We start from the raw sequence: 17132 nt of genomic DNA on the forward strand, positions 1-17132 counted from the left end.
ACTTCCCTGGCAATCCAGTGGTTAAGACTCTGTGCTCGTAATGCAAGGGGCACAGGTTTGATCCCTGGCTGGGGAAATAAGATCCTGCATGCTGCACAGTACAGCCAAAAAAATTAAATTAAATTTAAAAAATTAAAAACATAGGTGTGGCCACCTGTTGGGATCTTTAATAATTGAAAAAAGAAAAACAAAACAAAACAGCTTAAAAAAAAATAATTCCACCTAGGTGTTACAAGACCTGGATTCAAATGTCAGCTCTACCATTAGTCATGCGATTTTAGGCAAATTACCTAACTTCTCTGAGACTCAGATTCTTCAATAAAATGTAGATAGTCATACTTGCCTGCCTACCTCACAAGGTTGGGGTCAGTATACAAGTCAGATAATATCAATGAAAGGATATTATGGACTAGACACATGGAAATGTCAGGGTGAATCATTTGGGGAGGTTTACAAATGCATATGGGTATGTATACACAGTCCTGGGTTTCTCTTAAATAAAGATATTTTACATTGCCTTTCCCTGTGAAGTTTAATGGTGAGGCTTGAGGGAGGGGTGGGTGTAAGAAGGGAAGAAGAAGAAAAACCTCCAGAAATTATTTCCTAGGGGAAACCTTCCCTGACATTTGGACTTGGTCTGCTACTCCTGTTATATATAAATTGCTCTCATAGCATGGCATTTCTTTCGTTCAATGAGAGTTTATAATTATGATTTCTTGATTAATACTTGTTTCCCCTACTAGTCCTTGAGCTCCATAAATGCAAGGAATATGTCTACCTCTCATTAGCTACCAGAAAGGTCTTTCTAAAACATACATTAGATCATGTCATTCTTCTTTAAGAACAAAAAAATCTTCAGGACAAAGTCAGATTCCTGAGGTTAGCCCTAACTCTTTCTTTATAGCCAATGTCCCACCATCCTTCAGCCGCAGCGTTCCACATTTTAGCTATAATGGAAGAGTTGCAACCCCATAACACAGCACCATATTTTCAGACTTTTCAGCTCCTTTACCTCTCTCCGTATTGTTCCCTCTCCCCACACATCATTTTCTCACCTGGACAAATCTTATTGTTCCGCCCTAGCTCTGAAGTCACTTACCCTGCAAAAGCCTAATCTTTTTCAGACAGGGACAACCCTTCTCTTCTTTGTCTTCCACCCACAGGACTTTGCCCAAACAGCCTTCCAGGATTGTGCTTCTACCGAGGGAGTACAGTTAACCATATATTTCCTATACTATCCTGGCTCCCACACCCTATCTCAAAGGGTCGTTTTTGTTAGGTCACTCCCCCTCTGAGGGATGCACACAGCTCTTGGCACAGAGTGGGCACTCAAAATATGTCTGTTGCTTTGAATTGAGTAGGCACCTAAGAGGAAAAACAAACAATAAACATGTGTATTTTAAAAAAGACTCAATTCCTTAGTAATTAGGGAAATGCAAATTAAAGACTGTAAGCATAGTATGGTTCCAATTAACAGCCATTAAACAGAGTAAAAATTAAATACCCAGCGCTGGTCCAAGCTTTGGGTAACAACAGATACATTCACACCTGGCTAGTGGCCAGGTAAACTGCCATAATCCTTCGAGAGGCACACTTAGGTCACACTTAGCAAGAGCCAGCTAGTTTGCTTTGACCCAGTCTCTCATCTAGGAATTTAAAACCCGGAAATAGAACAAAAGAAAAAAAATATCTATGTGTACTAAAATACTTACGTCATTGGGACTTAAAAGGGCTGCAAACAATCCACTAATGAGTGCTTAAATTATTAAATACTATACTACATACTAAGATTACAAAACAGCTTGCAGCTACCAGAACATGGAGAAACGTGAAACCATGTTTGTAAAATAACGTGAAAGAAAAACAATATTTAAAACTGTATCTAGCTCGTCCTTCTGCCGCTGCTCTTGGGCCGGGCAGCGCGTGGGGGAGGGGGGCGAAGGGGCCGGGGAGAGGCTTCGGGCGCGGCTTCCCTCGCAGGCTCCTGGGGTTCTGGCACTCCCCAGCGGCCCGGGGCCCATGGCAGCTCGGCGGCAGCGCACCGGGAGGCCAATGTCCGGGGCTCGGTCCCCAGAGAGCCGCCGTTCCTACGCTCCAAGGTGATCCCCATCCCTGCCGGAGTATTTACAGTGGGCACCAATGATCCTCAGATAAAGTAGGATGGGGAAGCACTTGCGAGGAGAGTTGCTATTGATGTCTTTTACATGGATGCCTATGAAGTCAGTAATGCTGAATTTGAGAATTTGTGAACTCAGCTGGCTAGCTGACAGAGGCTGAGAAGTTCGGTGACTCCTTTGTCTTTGAAGAAATGTTGAGTGAGCAAGTGAAGTCTAATATCCAACAGGCAGTTGCAGCTGCTCCCTAGTGGTTACCTGTTAAAGGCACTAACTGGAGACACCCAGAAGGGCCCAACTCTACTGTTCTACACGGGCCAGATCATCACGTCTCCTACTGCACGTGGATGGGGAAGTGGTTGCCCATGGAAGCTGAGTGAGAATACAGCTGTCGACGAGGCCTGTAAAATAGACTTTTCCCCTGAGGCAACAAACTGCAGCCGAAAAGCCAACATTATACCAACTTCTGGCAGGGTGAGTTTCCTGTGACCAGCACCAGAGCGGACGGCTTTCCGAGGAACCGCGCCTGTTGACGCCTTTCCTCCCAATGGTTATGGCTTATGCAATATAGTAGGGACGCCTGAGAGTGGACTTCAGACTGGTGGACCGTTCACCATTCTGTTGAAGAAACGATTAACCCAAAAGGCTTTCCCCTTCTGGGAAAGACCGGTTGAAGAAAGGTGGATCCTACGTGCGCCATAAATCCTACTGCCTATAGGTGTCGCTGTGCTGCTCGAAGCCAGAACACACCCGACAGCTCCGCTTCGAATCCGAGATTCCGCTGAGCAGCCGACCGCCTGCCCACCACCGGCTAAGAGCCAAGAAGAGCCTTCCCGAATCCGAGAAGTCGTGTGTAACCTGCACACGGCTTCCATCAGAACGCTGAACAATCTCGTGTGAAGAATTCCCGCCCCGAGGTGGGTTACATGCCTGCCCGATGGCCAAAGGAACGCCATTGCCAGACCAAATCGCTGACTTGCATCAGCATGTGTGGTTTATCGTGTGGTGTATTTCACGTTACCTTTGAGAGTCTTTAAGAGGAAGGAAGTGGAGGGCACCCTGAGCTAGGCTTCAGGAGGCCTGCCTTCTCCCCCTGCGGTTAGACCCCAGAGTCCCACACTTGACCTTCCTGGGCCTCAGTGACCTCATCTGTCCAGTGAAGGGATACATAACACGATTTCTGAGGCTCTTTCCCGCTCACAGATTCTCTGAATATATCAGATTCTGTTGTGATTTCATAGTGAGAATTTATGACTGATGATTTTTTACCTATTTTTTTCCATTTGTGAACCTTGGGTGATACTAACCATGTACAATAACTGTTCTCTTATGTATTATTTTCAGAAAAGGATGGGGGTGGTGGTGGTGATGAGTCTTTATATTCATACTGCATTTCTTTTTGTCAAGGAAATCAGGGTCTTTTACATTGTTATGATGAATCCCACTTGGGTCAGTGATGGTATGCTCAAGTTCAGCAATCTAAACACACAGGAATGTCTGCGGGGTGACTCTACTGTGCTTTATCCTTTAACATTAAATGCCTGTGGTTCAGGGGGGCAGTTACAAGCCCCATTTCCCCCGTCCCCAAAGCCTTTGGTGAATGTGAAACGTGTGCTACACGGAGAAACCTGTTTAATTCCAGACGTACGAGAAAAGTAACAAGCACCTTGAATTAACTGTTTTCAAGGTATCCAATGTTTTGTAATAGGGAAGCAGGAAATCTTACTGGCTGTGGAGTATCAGATGATTTGGATCATGCACTGTCAAATAAGCTGGTATCTGCTAAATAAGAAAAAAAATTTAAAAAAGAACTCTCTATCCTATCACCTCAGTTATCTAAAAGTGATGATGTCCGTAAAGTTTGAAGTCAAAAAGAAACACTAAAATATGAAATCATTTGATGGGATGGGTGAGATTATAGGAAAGAATTAGAAGCATTTAAGGTTTTTTTCCATGATATTTTAAAATTGATCTCATAACATTTTTTAATGCTATGCACCCAGGGAATTATGCTTTTAATATAGGAAATGATCAGATATAATGTTAAGTAAAAAAATGTAGGATATAGAATGTACATGTAATATGGTCTCAAATTGGTGGAAGAAATGTAGATGGAAAGAATATTTGTAAACTTTTTGTAGAGAAAAAATATGGAAGAAAACTATGTTGAGAACCAGTATTGGAAGGAAATTCACCAAAATGCTAATAGAGTTTGTCTGAATAGTGAAATAATGGGTGATTTTTATATTATTTTTAAAATCAGTAAATGTTCAAAACTAAAATGAATGTATTGAAATTCCTTGGATTTCAGTCTTTGCCATGTGTTCTGTCACTAATTGGCTTCTCTGCTTCTACCTTCCCTACTCTAAGGTCCTGCATGTCCCTATCAGGTTCATCTCCTTTCCCCAGTATTTTTACTGACTTGGTTTGGCTTCTAGATTTCTGCTGTGCCTTTACTGATGCTTCTTCTCATACTTCTCACTTCTTTAATGATGTTCTTTCTTTCTTTTTTAAAAAATATTTATTTATTTGGCTGTGCTGGGTCTTAGTTGCAGCATGCAGGTTCTTCGTTGCGGTATGTGGGATCTTTTAGTTGTGGCATGCAGGATCTTTGAGTGGCGGTATGCAGGATCTAGATCCCTGACCAGGGATCAAACCCATGCCCCCTGCATTGGGAGCACGGAGTCTTAACCACTAGACCACCAGGGAAGTCCCAATGCTGTTGTCTCTTAAAGTCCTGTCCCATCTCTTTCTCTCTCACTCTATACTCTCTTTCCTGGCTATCTAATTCCCTCTTAGGGCTTTACCTGTTACTTCTACTTGGATGACCCCACATTACTTATCTTCTATATTGACCTGTCTTCTCTATTCTTGCTCACATTTGCAGCTGCCCATTGGACTTCTCCACTTGATGACTTGAGTTACAGACAGCTCACACTCAGGTGTAGAAACCCAGCTCATCTTTTACCCAGACCTGCCTGTTCATTTCGCTAACTTATTTCCATTAAAATCACCACCGGGCTCTAGGTTCCTAGGCAGGATTGGCTACATAATTTGCAGGGCTCGGTGCAAAATAAAAATGTCAAGTCCCTTGTTCAAAAATTATTAAGAATGTCAAGTTGGCGGCAGCAGAACCTCAACCAAATGCAGGGCGCTTCTAAGTGTGGGGCCCTGTGTGGCTGCACAGGTGGCACACCTAGGCTTAAATCTAGGGGTCATCTTGGACTCCTCTCTCTCCTTTATTTTTATTATTTTTTATCATTTAAAATTTATTTATTTTTTTATAGAGCAAGTTCTTATTACTTATCTATTTTATACATATTAGTGTATATATGTGAATCCCAATCTCCCAATTCATCTCACCACCACCCCACCACCCCCGCCACTTTCCCCCCTTGGTGTCCATACATTTGTTCTCTACATCTGTGTCTCTATTTCTGCCCTGCAAACCAGTTCATCTGTACCATTTTTCTAGGTTCCACATATATGCTTAATATATGATATTTGTTTTTCTCTTTCTGACTTACTTCATTCTGTATGACAGTCTCTAGATCCATCCACGTCTCTACAAATGACCCAATTTCATTCCTTTTTATGGCTAAGTAATATTCCATTGTATATATGTACCACATCGTCTTTATCCATTCATCTGTCGATGGGCATTTAGGTTGCTTCTATGACCTGGATATTGTAAATAGTGCTGCAATGAACTTTGGGGTGCATGTGTCTTTTTTTTTTCTTTAACATCTTTATTGGAGTATAATTGCTTTACGATGGTGTGTTAGTTTCTGCTTTATAACAAAGTGAATCAGCTATACATATACATATATCCCCATATCTCCTCCCTCTTGCATCTCCCTCCCTCCCTCTCTATCCCATCCCTCTAGGTGGTCACAAAGCACTGAGCTGATCTCCCTGTGCTATGTGGCTCCTTTCCACTAGCTATGTATTTTACATTTGGTAGTGTATATATGTCCATGCCACTCTCTCACTTCGTCCCAGCTTACCCTTCTCGCTTCCTGTGTCCTCAAGTCCATTCTCTACATCTGCATCTTTATTCCTGTCGCGCCCCTAGGTTCTTCAGAACCTTTTTTTTTTTTAGATGCCATATATATGTGTTAGCATATGGTATTTGTTTTTCTTTTTCTGACTTATTCACTCTGTATGACAGACTCCAGGTCCATCCACCTCACTACAAATAGCTCAATTTTGCTTCTTTTTATGGTTGAGTAATATTCCATTGTATATACGTGCCACATCTTCTTTACCCATTCATCTGTCAATGGACACTTAGGTTGCTTCCATGTCCTGGCTATCGTAAATAGAGCTTCAATGAACATTGTGGTACATGACTGTTTTTGAATTATGGTTTTTCTCAGGGTATATGTCCAGCAGTGGGATTGCTAGGTCATATGGTAGTGCTATTTTTCATTTTTTAAGGAAACTACATAATGTTCTCCATAGTGGCTGTATAAATTTACATTCCCACCAACAGTGCAAGAGGCTTCCCTTTTCTCCACACCCTCTCCAGCATTTGTTGTTTGTAGATTTTCTGATGATCCCCATTCTAACAGGTGTGAGGTGATAACTCATTGCAGTTTTGATTTGCATTTCTCTAATAATTAGTGATGTTGAGCAGCTTTTCATGTGCTTCTTGGCCATCTGTATGTCTGCTTTAGAGAAACGTCTATTTAGGTCTTCTGCCCATTTTTGGATTGTGTTGTTTGTTTTTTTAATATTGAGCTGCATGAGCTGTTTATATATTTTGGAGATTAATCCTTCATCCATTGATTCGTTTGCAAATATTTTCTCCCATGCTGAGGGTTGTCTTCATCTTGCTTATGGTTTCCTTTGCTGTGCAAAAGCTTTGAAGTTTCATTAAGTCCCATTTGTTTATTTTTGTTTCTATTTCCATTACTCTAGGAGGTGGATCAAAAAAGATCTTGCTGTGATTTATGTCAAAGAGTGTTCTTCCTATGTTTTCCTCTAAGAGATTTATAGTGTCTGGTCTTACATTTAGGTCTGTAATCCATTCTGAGTTTATTTTTGTGGATGGTGTTAGGGAGTGTTCTAATTTCATTCTTTTACATGTAGCTGTCCAGTTTTCCCAGCACCACTTATTGAAGAGCCTGTCTTTTCTCCATAGTATATCCTTGCCTCCTTTGTCATAGATTAGTTGAGCATAGGTGCGTGGGTTTATCTCTGGGCTTTCTATCTTGTTCCATTGATCTATGTTTCTGTTTTTGTGCCAGTACCATATTGTCTTGATTACTATAGCTTTGTAGTATAGTCTGAATCCAGGGAGTCTGATTCCTCCAGCTCCGTTTTTTCCCTAAAGACTGCTTTGGCTATTCGGGGTCTTTTGTGTCTCCATACAAATTTTAAGATTTTTTTGTTCCAGTTCCGTAAGAAATGCCATTGGTAATTTGATAGGGAATGCATTGAATCTGTAGATTGCTTTGGGTAGTATAGTCATTTTCACAATATTGATTCTTCCAATCCAAGAACATGGTATATCTCTCCATCTGTTTGTATCACCTTTAATTTCTTTCATCATTGTCTTATAGTTTTCTGCATATAGGTCTTTTGTCTCCCTAGGTGGCTTTATTCCTAGGTATTTTATTCTTTTTGCTGCAGTGGTAAACGGGAGTGTTTCCTTAATTTCTCTTTCAGATCTTTCATCATTAGTGTATAGGAATGCAAGAGATTTCTTTGCATTAATTTTGTATCCTGCAACTTTACCAAATTCATTGATTAGCTCTAGTAGCTTTCTGGTGGCCTCTTTAGGATTCTCTTTGCAAACAGCAAAGTTTTACTGCAAACAGCAACAGTTTTACTGCAAACAGCAACAGTTTTACTTCTTCTTTTCCAATTTGTATTCCTTTTATTTCTTTTTCTTCTCTGATTGCCGTGGCTAGGACTTCCAAAACTATGTTGAATAATAGTGGCAAGAGTGGACATCCTTGTCTTGTTCCTGATCTTAGAGGAAATGCTTTCAGTTTTTCACCATTGAGAATGATGTTTGCTGTGGGTTTGTCGTATATGCCCTTTATTATGTTGAGGTAGGTTTCCTCTATGCCCACATTCTGGAGAGTTTTTATCATAAGTGGGTGTTGAATTTTGTCACAAGCTTTTTCTGCATCTATTGAGATGATCATATGGTTTTTCTTCTTCAGTTTGTTAATATGGTGTATCACATTGATTGATTTGCATATATTGAAGAATCCTTGCATCCCTGGGATAAGTCCCTCTTGATCATGGTGTATGATACTTTTAATGTGTTGTTGGATTCTGTTTGCCCGTATTTTGTTGAGGATTTTTGCATCTATATTCTTCAGTGATATTGGTCTGTAATTTTCATTTTTATAGTATCTTGGTCTGGTTTTGGTATCAGAGTGATGGTGGTGGCCTCATAGAATGAGTTTGGGACTGTTCCTTCCTCTGCAATGTTTTGGAAGAGTTTGAGAAGGATGGGTGTTAGCTCTTCTCTAAATATTTGATAGAATTCACCTGTGAAGCCATCTGGTCCTGGACTTTTGTTTGTTGGAAGATTTTTAATCACAGTTTCAATTTCATCACTTGTGATTGGTCTGTTCATATTTTCTATTTCTTCCTGGTTCAGTCTTGGAAGGTTATACCTTCTACAAATTTGTCAATTTCTTTCAGGCTGTCCATTTTATTGGTATAGAGTTGCTTGTCATAGTCGCTTAGGATGCTTTGTATTTCTTCGGTGTCTGTTGTAACTTCTTCTGTTTCATTTCTAATTTTATTGATTTGAGTCCTCTCCCTCTTTTTCTTGATGAGTCTGGCTAATGGTTTATCAATTTTGTTTATCTTCTCAAAGAACTAGCTTTTAGTTTTATTGATCTTTGTTATTGTTTTCTTTGTTTCTATTTCATTTATTTCTGCTCTGGTCTTTATGATTTCTTTCCTTCTGCTAACTTTGGGGTTTTTTTGTTCTTCGTTCTCTAGTTCCTTTAGATGTAAGGTTAGATCGTTTATTTGAGATTTTTCTTGTTTCTTGAGGTAGGCTTGTATAACTATAAACTTCCCTCTTAGAAGTGCTTTTGCTGCATCCCATACATTTTGGATTGTCGTGTTTTCATTGCAATTTGTCTCTAGGTATTTTTTGATTTCCTCTTTGATTTCTTCAGTGATCTCTTGGTTATTTAGTAACGTACTGTTTAGCCTCCATGTTTTTGTGTTTTTTACGTTTTTTTCCCTGTAATTGATTTCTAATCTCATAGTGTTGTGGTCGGAAAAGATGCTTGATGTAATTTCAATTTTCTTAAATTTACCGAGGCTTGATTTGTGACCCAAGATGTGATCTATCCAGGAGAATGTTCTGTGTGCACTTGAGAAGAAACTGTAAGCTGCTGTTTTTGGATGAAATGTCCTATAAATATCTATTAAATCTACCTGGACTATTGTGTGATTTTAAAGCTTGTGTTTCCTTATTAATTTTCTCTCTGGATGATCTGTCCATTGGTGTAAGTGAGGTGTTAAAGTTCCCCACTACTACTGTGTTACTGTGGATTTCCTCTTTTATAGCTGTTAGCAGTTACCTTATGTATTGAGGTGCTCCTATGTTGGGTGCATATATATTTAGAATTGTTATATCTTCTTCATGGATTGATCCCTTGATCATTATTTTGTGTCCTTCCTTGTCTCTCGTAACAGTCTTTATGTTAAAGTCTATTTTATCTGATACAAGTATTGCTACTCCAGATTTCTTTTGATTTCCATTTGCATGGAATATCTTTTTCTATCCCCTCACTTCCACTGTACGTGTCCCTAAGTCTGAAGTGGGTCTCTTGTAGACAGCATATATATGGGTCTTGTATCCATTCAGCGAGCCTGTGTCTTTTGGTTGGAGCATTTAATCCATTCATGTTTAAGGTGATTATCAATATGTATGTTCCTATTACCATTTTCTTAATTGTTTTGGATTTGTTTTTGTAGGTCCGTTTCTTCTCTTGTGTTTCCCACTTAGAGAAGTTCCTTTAGCATTTGTTGTAGAGCTGGTTTGGTAGTGCTGAATTCTCTTAGTTTTTGCTTGTCTGTAAAGCTTTTGATTTCTCCATTGAATCTGAATGAGATCCTTGCCGGGTAAAGTAATCTTGGTTGTAGGTTCTTACCTTTCGTTGCTTTAAATATATTGTGCCACTTCCTCCTGGCTTGTCGTGTTTCTGCTGAGAAATCAGCTGTTAACTTTATGTGAGTTCCCTTGTATGTTATTGGTCGTTTTGCCCTTCTTGCTTTCATAATTTTTCTTTGTCTTTAATTTTTGTCAATTTGATTACTATGTGTCTCAGCATGTTTCTCCTTGGGTTTATCCTGCCTGGGACTCTCTGCACTTCCTGGACTTGGGTGGCTATTTCCTTTCCCATGTTAGGGACATTTTCGACTATAATCTCTTCATATATTTTCTCAGGTGCTTTCTCTCTCTCTTCTCCTTCTGGGACCTCTATAATGCGAACGTTGTTGCGTTTAATGTTGTCCCAAAGGTCTCTTAGGCTGTCTTCATTTCTTTTCATTCTTTTTTCTTTATTCTGTTCCGTGGCAGTGAATTCCACCATTCTGTCTTCCAGGTCACTTATCCGTTCTTCTGCCTCAGTTATTCTGCTATTGATTCCTTCTAGTGTATTTTTCATTTCAGTTATTGTATTGTTCATCTCTGTTTGTTTGTTCTGTAATTCTTCTAGGTGTTTCCTCTTTAATTCTTCTAGGTCTTTGTTAAACATTTCTTGCATCTTCTCGATCTTTGCCTCCATTCTTTTTCTGAGGTCCTGGATCATCTTCACTATCATTATTCTGAATTCTTTTTCTGGAAGGTTGCCTATCTCCACTTCATTTAGTTGTTTTTCTGGGGTTTTATCTTGTTCCTTCGTCTGGTACATAGTCCTCTGCCTTTTCATTTTGTTTGTCTTTCTGTGAATGTGGTTTTCATTCCACAGGCGGCAGAATTGTTCTTCTTGCTTCTGCTGTCTGCCCTCTGGTGGATGAGGCTATCTAAGAGGCTTGCGCAAGCTTCCTGATGGGAAGGACTGGTGGTCGGTAGAGCTGGGCGTTGCTCTGGTGGACAGAGCTCAGTAAAACTTTAATCCACTTGTCTGCTGATGGGTGGGTCTGGGTTCCCTCCCTGTTGGTTGTTTGGCCTGAGGTGACCCAGCACTGGAGCCTACCCGGGCTCTTTGGTTGGGTTAATGGCAGACTCTGGGAGGGCTCACGCTAAGGAGTACTTCCCAGAACTTCTGCTGCCAATGTCCTTGTCCCCATGGTGAGTCACAGCCACCCCCCGCCTCTGCAGGAGACCCTCCAACACTAGCAGGTAGGTCTGGTTCAGTCTCCTATGGGGTCACTGCTCCTTCCCGAGTCCTGATGTGCACACTACTTTGTGTGTGCCCTCCAAGAGTGGAATCTCTGTTTCCCCCAATCCTGTCAAAGTCATGCAATCAAATCCCGCTAGCCTTCAAAGTCTGATTCTCTAGGAATTCCTCCTCCCATTGCCGGACCCCCAGGTTGGGAAGCCTGACATGGGGCTCAGAACCTTCACTCCAGTGGGTGGACTTCTATGGTATAAGTGTTCTCCAGTTCGTGAGTCACCCACCCAGCAGTTACGGGATTTGATTTTATTGTGATTGCACCCCTCCTACCATCTCACTGCGGCTTCTCCTTTGTCTTTGGATGTGGGGTATCTTTCTTGGTGAGTTCCAGTGTCTTCCTGTCGATGATTGTCCAGCAGTTAGTTGTGATTTTGGTGCTCTCACAAGAGGGAGTGAGCACATGTCTTTCTACTCTACCATCTTCAACCAATCTCCTTTATTTTTTTTAATTAAGTTTTTTTTTTGGTTTTTGGTTTTGTTTTTTTTGGCCATGCCACACAGCTTCCAAGATATTAATTCCCTGACCAGGGATCAAACCTGTGGCCCCTGCAGTGGAAGCACAGAGACCTGGACCGTGAGGGAAGGGTAGATAATGCATCCATTCACAAAGATGGGAAATAATGGGAGAGGAATACATTTGAATAGTGAGGTGAGAACGGAGATGAGTTCATTTTGGGTCCTATGAATGCAAGGTGCCAGTGGAACTTCCAGGTCAGAAGATCCAACAACCAGTTTCTAGATATCAGGCTGTCAGTAGAGGCTCAAGGTAGAGGGTATCACTGAACTACTGTTTTGAATGAAATTGGCCATGGAGTGAAGGTCAAGCAGGGCTTTTCAAAGTGGGGTCCATGGATCATTTATATTGTAATCTGAAGCTTGTTAAAAATGAAGTCTCTTGGGCCCAACCCAGCCTTCTGAATCTGAATATATCTGGAGGTAGAAAGGGCTTGGGAATTATAGCTTTTACAAGCTCTGCTGGTGATTCTTATGCTCTTTAGAATTTGAGAACAATTGATGTGAGTGAGAAGACTAAAGCAGCTACAACACCGAGGAAATGTCAATATATAAAGTAGTGGCTTTCATACTTTTTTGACTGAGACATGGAAGGAGAAATACATGTTGTATTGTAATTCTGTACATATTTGACACAAAAAATTTTAAAGCATACGTATCTTTACCATATTGTGTCTGATATTTTTTTCTATTGTATTTCATTATTTATTTTATTTTATTTATTTATTTAGGTTGCACCAGGTCTTAGTTGCGGCATGCATGCGGGATCTAGTTCCCCGACCAGGGATTGAACCCAGGCCCCATGCATTGGGAGCTCACATTCTTACCCACTGGACCACCAGGGAAGTCCCTGTATTTCATTATTTTAAAATGCCCATCATGACCCACTAATAGCCTGCATCCTATAATTTGAAAAAAAAAAATCTGGTTAAGGAGTTATCAGAGGGAGAGGATGTTGCTAGTGAAAGGGAAAAAATAAATCTAAACTCTCCACAGGTTCTTCAGAGTCTAAACTACATTTCAAAGCTTTTGAGAGCAGGCCTGCATCTGAGTCATCTTTGAAGAACTCTCTGTGCTTCACATGTGGTAACTGTGACTGGATGAATGAATTCACAGAAGCCATGGCTCTGCCAAGAGCCCACAGTGACCCCCGCTGTCCATGTCAGCAGCCCAGGTCACAGGGAGGCTGGTGCCTACTAGATGTAGTGGCTAGAGAAGCTGCCCTGGCTTTGGCTCTGCCAGCTGCTCACCAGTCCTGCTAGGATTGCTTCTGTCTTCTGGGTGGCACCTGCCTTCCTTCTCAAAGGCCTCCCTGATCCCAGCCTGTCTACATCATCACCTTCTCTGATTAAGAGCCCAAGAACTAGTTTGAGCCTAAGAAAGAAAAAGGAGGTCCTGAAATCCAGGAATTAGTCTGACACTTAAAGCTAGATCTCAGTATTGTTAGAAGCCGGCCTGGGGCTCACAACTGGGCCAAGTTATTCTGCTCGACATAAACAATCTCATAGGCTATTGAACATTAGGCAAAGTCAATCTGAAGTCATGATAGAGTGAGGCAAAACAAAGCTACTACATAATTGTGTCTAAGCACAGGGACAAGGTCACTGTGCAACCCACAAAATCCTAAACATCCCCCTCCCAGCTTATGTGAATAGCACCTGCTTCTTAAACAGCTACAGCTTTATTCCCACTCATTTGTCCTCCCCATAAATAAGATCTATTGGGATGAAGATGAAAGAGTAGGAGGATGTGGAGTTCAAGTCTCCTTACAACCAGGGCACCTACCAGGCATTGGTGGGGGACCTCGGACACCTAAGGGGACAGGAGGAATCCCCGTGTGACTGGGTAGGACGTGGTGGGGAAGGAGGGGAGAGGAAAAGTGGAGGAGGGATGGGACCAGCGCCCCTGAGGGGCGGCTGGGGGAGGGGAGGGTTTCCCATGCTCAGAGGGGCCCACTCATGGTGAGGGGATCAGTAGGGAAGGGGAGAGAACTTTGGGGGATCGGGGGAACAGAGGGGAATGCAGTCAGTGTCTCCCCCACCGCTCAGGCCCTCGCCAGCCTGCTGGGGTCCTGGACCTGAACCTTCGCCCTCCAGGAACCCCTCCAGCCACGCAGGTCCTGAAACTAAGCCCCCCTCTGGGTCTTTTCTGGCCCCATGGGTGCTGAGCCTAAGCCCCCCTCCCCCCACCAAGGCCTCTTCCGGCCCCAAGGGTCCTGGCCCTGAGCCCCCACCCCCACAGCCAAGGCTTTTTCTGGCCTTTTTTTTTTTTTTTTTTTTTGCTGTCGTGGTTCTGTTTTGCTTTGTTGTTGTTTCATTTTTATTTTTTATATTATACTTTTTATTTTTCTAATTTTATTTTACTTTTTATTCTTTGTTATTGTTCTACTCCTTTTTGTTTGTTGCCTTTTTTTTTTTTTTTTTTTTTTTTTTTTTGCTGCTCCACACAGCTTGTGGGTTCTTGGTTCCCAGGCCAGGGTTCAGGCCTGAGCTCCTGTGGTGGGAGTGCCGGATCCAAACCGATCCTCTGGACTAACAAAGAACCTCAAGCCCCAGGGAATATTAATTGATGTAAGCTCTCCCAGAGGTCCTCAGGCCAAGCAACCAGCAAGACAGGAACACAGCCCCAGCAATCAAAAAAAATGAGATGATGAAAAAATACCTTACAGACGAAGGAGCAAGGTAAAAACCTACAAGACCAAATAATTGAAGAGGAAATAGGCAACCTACCTGAAAAAGAATTCATAATAATGATAGTAAAGATGATCTCAAATCTTGGAAACAGAATGGAGGCACAGATGGAGAGAATAGAAAAAATGTTTAACAAGGACCTAGAAGAACTAAAGAACAAACAAACAGTGATGAGCAACACAATAACTGAAATGAAAAATACACTAGAAAAAATCAATTGCAGAATATCTGAGGCAGAAAAATGAATAAGTGAGCTGGAAGATGGAATGGTGGAAATAACTGCTGAGGAGCAGAATAAAGAAAAAAGAATGAAAAGAAATGAGGACAGTCTCAGAGACTTCTGGGACAACATTAAATGCACCAATATTCAAATTATAGGAGTACCAGAAGAAGAAAAAGAGAAAGGGCCTGAGAAAATATTTGAAGAGATCATGGTCAAAAACTTCCCTGACATGGGAAAGGAAATAGCCACCCAGGTCCAGGAAGCACAGAGTCCCATACAGAATAAACCCAAAGAGAAACACGCCAAGATACCTATTAAACTAATAAAAATTAAATTCAAAGAAAAAATATTAAAAGCAGCAAGGGAAAAGCAACAAATAACATACAAGGGGATCCACAAAAGGTTATCAGCTGATTTTTCAGCAGAAACTCTGCAAGCCAGAAAGGAGTGGCAGGGTATATTTAAAGTGATGAAAGGGAAAAACCTACAATAAAGACTACTCTACCCAGCAAGGATCTCATTCAGATTTGATGGAGAAATCAAAAGTTTTACAGACAAGCAAAAGCAAAGAGAATTCAGCACCACCAAAACAGCTTTACAACAAATGCTAAAGGAACTTCTCTAGGTAGAAAACACAAGAGAAGAAAAAACCCCACAAAAACAAACCCAAAACAATTAAGAAAAGGTAATAGGAACATACATATCAATAACTACCTTGAATGTAAATGGATTAAATGCTCCAACCAAAAGACACAGACTGGCTGAATGGATACAAAACTAGACCCGTATATATGCTGTCTACAAGAGACACACTTCAGACCTAGGGACACATACAGCGAAAGTGAGGGAATAGAAAAATATATCCCATGCAAATGGAAATCAAAAGAAAGCTGGAGTATCAATACTCATATCAGATAAAATAGACTTTAAAATAAAGACTGTTACAAGAGACAAGGAAGGACACTAACTACCTTATGATCAAGGGATCATTCCAAGTAGAAGATATAACAATTATAAATATTTACGCACCTAACATAGAAGCACCTCAATACATAAGGCAAATGGTAACAGCCATAAAAGGGGAAATCGACAGTAACACATTCATAGTAGGGGACTTTAACACCCCACCTACACCAATGGACAGATCATCCAGCCAGAAAATAAACACTTGGGCTTTCTCTAGTTGTGGTGAGCAGGGGCTACTCTTCATTGTGGTGCGTGGGCTTCTCATTGTGATGGCTTCTCTTGTTGCGGAGCACAGGCTCTAGGCATGCGGGCTTCAGTAGGTGTGGCGCACGGGCTTAGTTGCTCCACGGCATGTGGGATCTTCCCAGACCAGGGATCAAACCCATGTCCCCTGCACTGGCAGGCGGATTCTTAACCACTGCACCACCAGGGAAGTCCCAAAACACAAGCTTTAAACAACACAATAGACCCAATAGACTTAATTGATATTTATAGAACAATCCACCTGAAAGCAGCAGAGTACACTTTCTTCTCAAGTGCACACAGAACATTCTCTATGATAGATCACATCTTGGGTCACAAATCAAGCCTCAGTAAATTTAAGAAAATTGAAATCATATCAAGCATCTTATCTGACCACAACACTGTGAGATTAGAAATCAATTACAGGAAAAAAAATTGTACAAAAACACAAACACATGGAGGCTAAACCATATGCTACTAAATAACCAAGAGATCACTGAAGAAATCAAAGAGGAAATCAAAAAATACATAGAAACACATGACAATGAAAACACAATGACCCAAAACCTGCAGGACAGAGCAAAAGCAGTTCTAAGAGGGAAGTTTACAGCAATTCAATCTCACCTCAAGAAAAAAGAAAAATCTCAAATAAAAATCTAACCTTACACCTAAAGCAACTAGAGAAAGAAGAAGAACAAGAAAAAACAAAGTTAGTGGAAGGAAAGAAATCATAAAGCTCAGAGCAGAAATAAATGAAATAGAAACAAAGAAAACAATAGCAAAGATAGTAAAACTAAAAGTTGGTTCTTTGAGAAGTAAACAAAATTGATAAACCTTTAGCCAGACTCATCAGGAAAAATAGGGAGATGATTCCAATCAATAAAATTAAAAATGAAAAAAGAAATTACAACTGACACTGCAGAAATACAAAGGACCATAAGAGACTACTAGAAGCAACTATATGTCAATAAAATGGACAACCTGGAAGAAATGGACA

General features: G+C 41.0%; 1 pseudogene; it reads left to right on the forward strand.

Annotated features, from left to right (window-relative positions):
• The first annotated feature begins 1818 nt into the window (after window positions 1–1818).
• LOC101326330 (formylglycine-generating enzyme pseudogene) lies at window positions 1819–3351 on the forward strand (annotated as a pseudogene).
• The last annotated feature ends 13781 nt before the right edge of the window (window positions 3352–17132 follow it).

This window comes from Tursiops truncatus, chromosome 16, assembly GCF_011762595.2.
Source record: "Tursiops truncatus isolate mTurTru1 chromosome 16, mTurTru1.mat.Y, whole genome shotgun sequence".
NCBI lineage: Eukaryota > Metazoa > Chordata > Mammalia > Artiodactyla > Delphinidae > Tursiops > Tursiops truncatus.